This window comes from Alligator sinensis, unplaced genomic scaffold (genome assembly GCF_000455745.1).
Source record: "Alligator sinensis unplaced genomic scaffold, ASM45574v1 scaffold139_1, whole genome shotgun sequence".
Taxonomy (NCBI): Eukaryota; Metazoa; Chordata; order Crocodylia; family Alligatoridae; genus Alligator; species Alligator sinensis.
The window spans coordinates 163,426-172,797 of NW_005843273.1; the positions used below are offsets into that span (position 1 = coordinate 163,426).

Below are 9,372 nucleotides of genomic sequence, written 5' to 3' on the forward strand. Positions count from 1 at the left end.
CCCCCCCCCCTGGGGCGGGCCCCTGGGTTTGTAGCCACTTGCAGACTGCATGGGGGCTGCCTGTGCCTGCTCCAGAGTGCCTGCACCAGGGAGCGCTGGCCATGGGGCGGGCAAGGGGCTCCTTTTCCCCACACTCAGCACCAGCTTCTTCCCTGCTGGTGAGCAGGGGGTCAGAGCTGTGTGCTGCTCCCCGCCTGTACCACAGGGCTGGGGGGCACCGGGAGTGAGTGGGCAGGGAGCCAGCGGGAGCACAGGAACTGCACCGGTGTCCTGGGGCCAGTGCCGGTGGGGCCCAGAGCAGGGTGGCAGGAACACGGGGTCCCAGCTGGCAGGGGCTCTATAGAGCCAAGCCAGTTCCCCCCTCTCCCTGCTGGTGCAGCCCAGCCCGGCTCCACAGAACCCTGCCAGTCTGTGTCCTGCTTTGGGCCCCACCAGTGCTGGCCTTCGGACACTGGTCCCAAGACATTGGGACACTGGTCCCAAGATGGTGACCCGGGGGGTGGGGCACCTGTCAAGAGGCGGGGCACCCATCAAGGGACGGGGCTATCCATGCAGCCCTTGACAGCCTGCCAAAAGTGGGTAAGTGGCCCTCCGCCCAAAATAATTGCCCGCCCCTGACCTAAAAGGTGAACTAGAAAAATTAAGAATGTACTGTATTAACTTGTCATTACTTTAAGTCAGAGATGAAAACCCTCTGGCCTACCAGCCAGATGGGTCATCCAGTCCATGGGGCTTTTCGCAGCAGCTGCCAGCAGCCAGGGAGTTAGTGCCACTGCACTCAACCCTGTTACTGTGACTGCTGGAGCTGCAGTATAAGCATGGCCAGTACCCAGGAGCTAAAAGCTGCCACAGAATTTAGTGTTTTGGTCATCGTTTGTGCCTAAAATTGGCTGGGTACTGGCCACACTAAAACAAAAGTGGTGGCAGCCACAGCCAAAGCCCTGCAGTCCGGATCTGGCCCAGCAGTTCATTGAGTTTAAATTAACGATAATAAAATACTTAAAATGGACTTTTGTAAATTTAGAATGAACTTCATTCTCATTCACCTCAAGGACCCAATTTCAAAGCTCTGCATAGACAACTTTGCTAAACTAAAATGAGAATAATGTTCTTTTAATGTGTCAGAACGATAAATATCTTGTTGAATTTCTCCCTGAAAAATATATATATTTTTTTAAATCGACACCAGGAGTGGCCATCCAGTAGCACACGTGAGAAGTGACCCAGGCAACTACTGTGTGGGGCACTGGAGCCTCAGGCACTCAGGCTTCCAGCCACATGGAACAGCTGTTACAGTATCATGACCGGGAATCCTGGCTTTCTCTGTTTAAAAATGCCAAATTCTCCAATAAAAATAAAATAAAATCAAAATTATCTGATTAAAAAACCCAGAGTACCTGTTTTTCCATGATTAAAATGAAACATCACCATATACATAGGTATCAGTTGAACACAATCTTTTGTTGATATATTTAACATTGTAATGCAATATGGAAGCCTACCAGTGCATCATTGTAATAAAATAAATTCTAAATAACTATATAGTTTTGGTGTTTGATTTTGTTTTTTTTTAATTATAGAAAAATCAGAGGTTCCCCTGCCCCCTTCATTTACCAGGATGTGGGTCCAGCTGTGGCTGTCCCCCTTTGTGGTGCTGAGCAGCCCTGATATGCCTGTATCCTGTCCACAGAGCCATCCCTAGCAGTGTGCAGGGCCCGGGGTGGGTCAAGAGGGGGGCCTACGCCGACAGCACTCGTGGCAGTACAGCCAGCAGCACCCAGCAGCGACAGTGTGTGGCAGGGCCTGTATAGCACTGTCTGTGGGGCCCCTCAAAAGCGCAGGGCCCGGGGTGGTTGCCCTGGTTCAACCCCCCCAGGGACAGCCCTGTGCCCATGTCATTTTCCCTCACTCCCAAACCACAGCCCCACACCCCTGCCAGTGCCCCTTACTCCCAACCCATAGCCCCCCACACCCCAGCCCTGCTGGTGCCCCTCACTCCCAAGTCACAGCTTCCCTGTCCCTGCCGAGACCCCTCACTCCCGAACTGGAGTCCCCAGCTGTCCCCCATCCCTGCTGAAGCGGGCCACCAGCTGCCAGAGCTATGGGACTGAGCGGCTGCATCCTACCCACTCCCTGCTCCGCAGGTGCCACAGCCAGCCAACAGCTCCTAAGTCCCGGCTGCCACACACAGGATGCAGCAATCGCTGTGGCCACAGCGGAGCATGGAACCTGCCCCCCTTGGGAGGTACAGCCAGACCAGAGGCAAGCAGAGCCTGTGAAAGGCGGGGAAGGACACAGGCTACCTACCGAGGGGCTCAGAGCTCCCCACCCTGCTGCCCTCCTCCTAGGGGTCTCTGTAACCCAGGAAGCAGGACCCAGCATGGTAGGCTAGACAGATCCGGTGCCGCCACCCCTGCGAGCCCCACATCAGCTGCATCACCACAGCGAGGTACCCCATGCTCCCCGGCAGCAGCAATGGCACAGATTTGTACCCTCCCCCTCTTCCCAGGCAGGCAGGGAGCACCTCACTTTAGCATCATGGCAACAGACTAAGTCTTCTCTCCCTGGCCTCCCATGCCAGGTCCTACCCACTGGGCCATGGAGGCCCACAGGGGGAGGGCAGCAGGGCAGGGGGCCTCAAGTCCCGCAGTGGGCAGCCTGCACCCTCCCCACTCCGTACACAAATCTGGAGAGGCAAGTGCTGCTCCCCCACGCACCCCGGCATGGTGCCTCTGCTGCCCAACCCCTCCCAGGGAATGCACACAGGGGCAGGGAACCAGCTCTACTCATAGCTCTGTCCTGCTGCCCCAGTCAGGCAACCCCAGCCTCCAACCCTGTCCCACTCCCTCCCTCACCACGGCTGCCTCCATCTGCCCCCCTAACAGCCTGCAAGGGGAAACCCACAGCTCCCTGGTCATGACCAAGAGGTAGTTTAACCCTTTCCTAGCCTTGCAGCCACCACCAAATTCAGGGCTTTGGATCTTCCTCTGGCAGTTGTGGGGGCAGAAAAAGGTTAACCTGGCTTTTGACAAAAACACCTCTCCCAGCAGAATCTGGCCTCTACTTCCTCGGTCAGAAAATCAAGTGCCTCTAATTCTGGTGCCCCAGGGCACAAACTATCAGGTAGAGGAAGCGCAGGGCAGTAGAAAGGAAGAGGAAGGCAGGCATCAGACTGTATTCAGGGAGGAAACAGTGTATTTAGAAAGGAAACAGGGCTTAGCTTATGGCAAACTTGCTAAAAAAGTTGACCGCCACTGCTATACACAATACGAGGTGAGCTACCCAACTCCGTTCTGCTGCTGTGCTGCCATCAATAGCAGCGAAGTAAAAACTAAGAATCTGAAAGACTGTGTACTCCTAGACATGACTATCTTTGCATTTTCACCCATTTTATAGCTGAATCAATGAAACGGACAAATCAGTGAATACAATGCAGGAAGAGAATATAAAGGTATTAGAAAACTGCCCGTCAAGGATGACCGGGGGGGGGGGGGGGGGGGGTGGGGGAGGACAGAGCCTCCTGTCTGCGTCCCCCGCCCTCTCATCCTGGCCCATTCGACCCCTGCCATTCGGGATTCGGCCCCACCCCTCCTGGTGTGTTGGGCCCAGGCCAGCTCCTCCCCTCCCCGCCAAATCAGGCCCAAGCCTGCTCCTCCCTTCCCCCCCACCGCATTGAGTCCAGGCCCATTACCCCCCTCCACGTTCAGGCTCAGGCCTCCTCCTCCTCACCCCCAGCCAGGCCAGAGGCCCCCTTCCCCTGCTTGGGGTATGGGCCCACTCCACCCACTGGGGAGGTGGGGAGGGGGGGGCGGAGAAGCACTCGCCTTTCTCCCCCAGTCTGTCCCCGCCATCATGACAGCGCTTCACCGCTGCCTCCTGTGTGGAACGCTCTTGGAGAACTCCGATTGATTGTTTCAGACAACCAATCAGAGTGCAAATACAGCATTACGGACAGACAAACTAAGGCTTTTATAATATTAGAATGTTTCATAGTAGCTAGGTCAGGAGGGACCTGAAAAGATCATCTAGCCTGACCCCCGGCCACAGGCAGGAATGAATGCTGGGTGCACAAGACCCCAGACAGGTGATCATCCAAACTCCTCTTGAATTTGCCCAATGTAGGGGCGAGGACCACTTCCTTGGGAAGTTGGTTCCAGATTTTGGCTACCCTAACTGTAAAATATTGCCTTCTGATCTCTAACCTAAACCTATTCTCCATCAGCTTATTACCATTGTTCCTCGTCACCCCAGGTGGTGCTGGGGAGAAAAGGGCTCTACCTATTTGTGGTTACCTCCCCTGATGAGCCACCAGCCCCCTCAGCCTCCTCTTGCTGCGGCTGAACAGGTTCAGGTCCCTCACTCTCTCCTCGTAGGGCCTGTCCTGCTGCCCGCACCCGGTACTGGACACAATACTCCAACTGCAGCCTGACCAAAGTCGCATAGAGGGGGAGTATCACCTCTCTGGACCGGCTTGAGATGCACCTTTGGATGCATGACAAGGTATGGCTGGCCTTGCTGGCTGCAGTCTGGCATTGGCGGCTCATGTTCATCTTGGAGTCAATAAAGCTAATTTAAGGTCTTGTGTTTGACACATCAGGTTGCAGAGATGGAACTCAAATGTTTCCAGTAAAACACACTTGGAAATGTTTAAAAAAATAAAAATCAGTTCATCCAAGGGACACACATACAGTGTGTAAAGTGTGTACACATTAAATTAGCTTAGCTTGTTTAACTGAACAAAATAGAGATGAGGAAGGGATACAGTTATTTTTTAACATGTCTTTGTGAGCCGAACACTGAAGCTGGGGAAGAACTTTTAAAAATGGAAAACACCACCAGGACAAAATTAAATGACCATTAACTGAAGCCAAGAACCTAAACCGCATTAAAAATAAAACCAAGCTTATGGACGGGATAGTAGAAGATAGGCAGTTTGGGGGTCAACATTAGCATATGCAATATGTTGAATCAAATACTTGCAATTCCCATGTTGGAGTACAGAAATAGTGCTTTTGCAGTGGGTTAGCGGTCTAAAAATCCTTTGGTTTCAGGGCTTCCGTTGGCCTGTGAGGCAGGAGGGTTGGGGCTTGCCTTCCTTGGTACTATTGGGTCACAAGCCATTGTTAAGGTTGAGGATTTCTAATGGGGGTACACTGTGCTCCTGGCAGCAAGCTCCATGTCAGTGGAAATTTTTGGCAGGCATGCTACAAATTAAGCCCCATGCCCTCCCTTAGCAATACTGCAATCCCCTTCTGCCCAAACTGCTGCGTAGCTTATTCTGCCCTGTGCTCCCTGCACAATCTGTTGCTCTGCCTTCTGTACCCTGACCTATCTGCTGCTATGCTGCCTGTCCCACTTGTGATACCCATGCCACAGGTTGGCCACCCCATACTACGTTAATAAAAATAGCAATTCCTAGTTAGAGGATCATGCCATCAAAGTTGGAGTCAGTGAGAAAATTTTTCCGGTAAGTCAGATTGGAAAGGATTCTGGGGATTCTTGCCTTTTGTAGCACCTGGCACCGTTCCTAGGAATCTCTGAACATCAACTAACTGCATCTCTGTCATTAGCAGCACGGCACTTCTCCCCTGCTTTTACCTATGGTGTATTACAGGAAATTCATGGCATCTCTGCTTCTGTGTCATGTACTCTTGTGTGAAGGTCTGAAAGGGTCAATTATGGGTAATTCCCCTGTGAACACAGAAGAAAGGACATGTTGGCCCAGGAGGTCCCTTTGAGTCCTACATTCCTCAGGGATAAATTGCACATAGTTCCAAATTCATCACAGCAGGCACTTGGCACCTCAACAAAACTAGTGTTTATAGGAGAGTATAGCCAGAAGGGATCTCAGTTGTTACCTAGTCCCTCTTCCTGCCCATGATCATCCCTGACAGACAACAGATGACAAAAAACAAAAGCCTCCACCTTTCCTTATGCCTAGGAAAGCCTTTTTAATATAAAACTGAAAACCATTGCTAATGGAGCACAATGCTCGACTACCTTCAGTGGATACAGAGAACAATTGATTGCTGCCTTCTTTTTGACAACCTTTTACATTTTGGAAATTCTGTCACTTCCTCCCATTTAGTTCTCTCTCTTCTATAAACAACAAACCTAATGCCTTCAACTTTTCCTCCCAAGTTATTTTTTCTAAGCCACTTATTCTTGCTACTCCCCTTCAGATAATCTCCAGTATGCTCACAAATCTCTTATATTGTACTGGTCAAAACTGAAAAATAGAGCCCAGCAGAGGCCTCATCAGTACCTAGAGGAAACGAATTACCTCCCAGGTCTTGTGTTTGACACATCAGGTTGCAGAGATGGAACTCAAATGTTTCCAGTAAAACACACTTGAAAATGTTTAAAAAAATAAAAATCAGTTCATCCAAGGGACACACATACAGCACCTATTCACAAATATTTAAAAACACTACAACCTCCTCTACCACCAACCAAAATCCCATAACCAAGTAAATAAATTATCCAACTCTAAACAGGTGGATAACAATCAATTATTTTAAAATAAATAAATAAATTGATTTTTTAATTTAAATCAGATTTTTTTCATGTGATTGTATTACTTTATTTTTTAAGATGCTTTTAAAAAAATAAACCTATATAAAGATAGTTTTAATTCAAAATATGTTAAAGCTCAAAGATATCATGGAACAGGGATTATAACTTCTAATTATATACTGTTTGAGACAATATATTAATTTAAGCTTTTTAGAAAAGTTTTATAAATAGGTCACAACAAGCCACGGACTACATTAGGGGCCCAATCTTATGGAGTTCCCAGAGGCTCCTCTATGGATTAGTAACGACTAAAGAAAACCACTATACCCAATGGGACTCAGCGCTCTGTCTAGATTTAGAAGTTCCCATTAAGCATCTCTGTGCTGCTTAGTTTCAGTTCTCACACTGTGGATTTGTCTCCAGAGCTAACATCCTTGTTAAAAGTTGTATATGGAGATGACAGAAAACAGACCTGATTACCCATCAGCCCTCTTATCTCTCTGCAGTTTTTTGTGTACAGTCACTCCTTTACCTCTCACTAAAAGTGCAAAGTTTAAAGAAGTTAAATGAATAAAGGATATCAACCAACAAGAACGCACTTTTTGTAAAAAACAATGATTAAACCGAGGCTTCCTGACCAGTGATTTGAACCAATTTGATTTCAATCAAATCCACCCTGACTCTAAATTCCTCAAACCTTTCCTGGCAGAAGCAGTGGCTCCCCACAAGTTGGCAGGAGTCTAGATGGAGAGAAGTGTTGGCTCAGGCAGCAGTGATGGTCCCAGCAGGGAGTACCAGGGACTCTTTAGCTGGATAGTTGACAGGCTGTCCACTTGCTCTCCCATCCCAACAAACATACCAAAAAGTGAAATGATCCAGGAGTCATTTCATTTAAAGAGATACTGTCAGATGGCATCAGCTGCTTTTGGAATGTTTCCAAGAGCATGTATTTGTACAGCTGGGCCTTTGAAATGTTTCTCTTCTTCTTACAGATGTCTGCACCCTCTGTTAAAAGGCCAGATTGACATGTAATTGTTTTTTTTTATTGGGGGGAGGGAGGGTTAATAAAAGCATAACTCTTGAATCATTTTCTTCTTATGCTCCACTATAATCCCCAGTCTCTCTACTAAAGCAACGCTACCTAGCCAGTTACTTCAATGTATTTATCAACATCATCTCCATTCTGTATCTATGCATGCCTTTCTTTGGCTAGAAGGAAGTATGTCTATGTCTTTTTCTTGCATTTATTTTGATTTCAGATCGTTTCTCAAGATCACTGAGAACTGTAATCCTGTCCTCCCAGCCCCTGCGCTCCCTCCCATCTGACATGTGTACTTCATTGTCTAGGCATAAATGAGCAATTCACCTAAAATCTATAATCTAAACTAATCCCTGGGGTGTTTTTTTTGCTTACTGCTTACAGAGTAACAAACATCAGTTATCTGCAAATCAACAAAATACCTAAACTTTAAATGCACAGGAACACTTCAGATGTTATTAACAGCCATATTCAATTTAACAGCTTAATTCAATGCTTCACATTGGCAATGGATCAGCGTCGCACCAACTGTCAGTACCTGGTCCACACCAGGGAAATTAATGATTCTCCTAGCAAAGTGAACTCTGAGAACTTTTCAAGGAATCCTGATGTTACTGCCACCAACCACCCAGAGCTTCTTCACCACTTTATATGCAAGTCACACCTCCAAAAACTCAAAGCACCCCTCAGAAAATGTTACCTGTGAACTTTCACTCATTACTGGATTACAGAAAATAACAGAGCAACTCATTAGGCATAAAGAATTCCAAAAGACCAAAATAGGTCAGTGTTTGCTGGTACTATGGGTTCCCTATTTGAAATCTCTGGGCTTAAACTGCAAGTCACACAAACAACAGTGAAGGGTACTTGTGCCTGAAAGCTTGCAAAAAACTATTTTTTCAATTATTTACTTGGTCTAATAAAAAGATAACATTTACCCATTTACCCAAAGAACCTTGCCTGCCTGTGTCCTTAAGCCAAGAGGGCTACAACCAACACCCCAAAATAGTGCAGGGTACACTGAAAAGGCTTTTTTATTATTAGCTGTAATATATTTTGTGTTCCAGGTCAAATCACTTCCAAATCATATTGATTGATCAGAATCCAAATGTTCCAAAAACCATATTGCTTGAGCAGGGAGAACACAATTATTCTAAACACCACATAAGGCACTACAACCCATGGGCATCCTCTGTCCCAGGCAGCATGGCCAAGCCCAGCGGTATTGGGACTCAGATGCCCCCACTTGATCTTAGTCCACAAGAGGCCAAGACACTCCCAGCAACACCCTCAAAGAGAATCACTGGAGGGACAGGCTTGAAGCCCTTAATTTTAAGGCTTCTAGAGCAGGCCTGTCAATTCCCAGGGGAGCCCTGGAAGCACAGGGAGCTTTGAAAAATAGAGCCCCCAGCACAGCCAGGGCTTGGGGAGGCAGGCTCTTCCTAGACCAACCCTTTCCAGCCCAAAGCACACTTACATTAATACAAATTTGCCGTGGCACACCTGTTAAGGTATCCCCCATCCTCACACTCCCCATCCTCAATTGTAGCCCACTGCCTGGGAAAACTCCGTAGCGCACCTGTTCATTTCTGATGGCACACTGCTTGGGAAACACTATCTTAGACTTCAGGGATACTGTTGGGGCGAGCACGGCGCGGAGGCCACTCCCCCGAGCTCATGCAACCCCCAGCACCAAGCATCGCTGAGCGGCCCCTCTTGTGGGGGAGGCCAGGCTGCGTGTGGGGCGCAGAGGGGGCACGGGTGCGAGCGGCTCCCGTCGTTCCCCATATCCAAGCTGGGCTGGGGGCGCGGTCCCT

At 48.5% G+C, this 9,372-nt stretch overlaps 1 protein-coding gene across 1 annotated transcript in view; it reads right to left on the reverse strand.

The window, feature by feature from the left end:
- Positions 1 to 9,372, reverse strand: part of ASPM (abnormal spindle microtubule assembly) — a 62,795-nt gene that overhangs the window by 53,084 nt on the left and 339 nt on the right. The window lies entirely within an intron of this gene.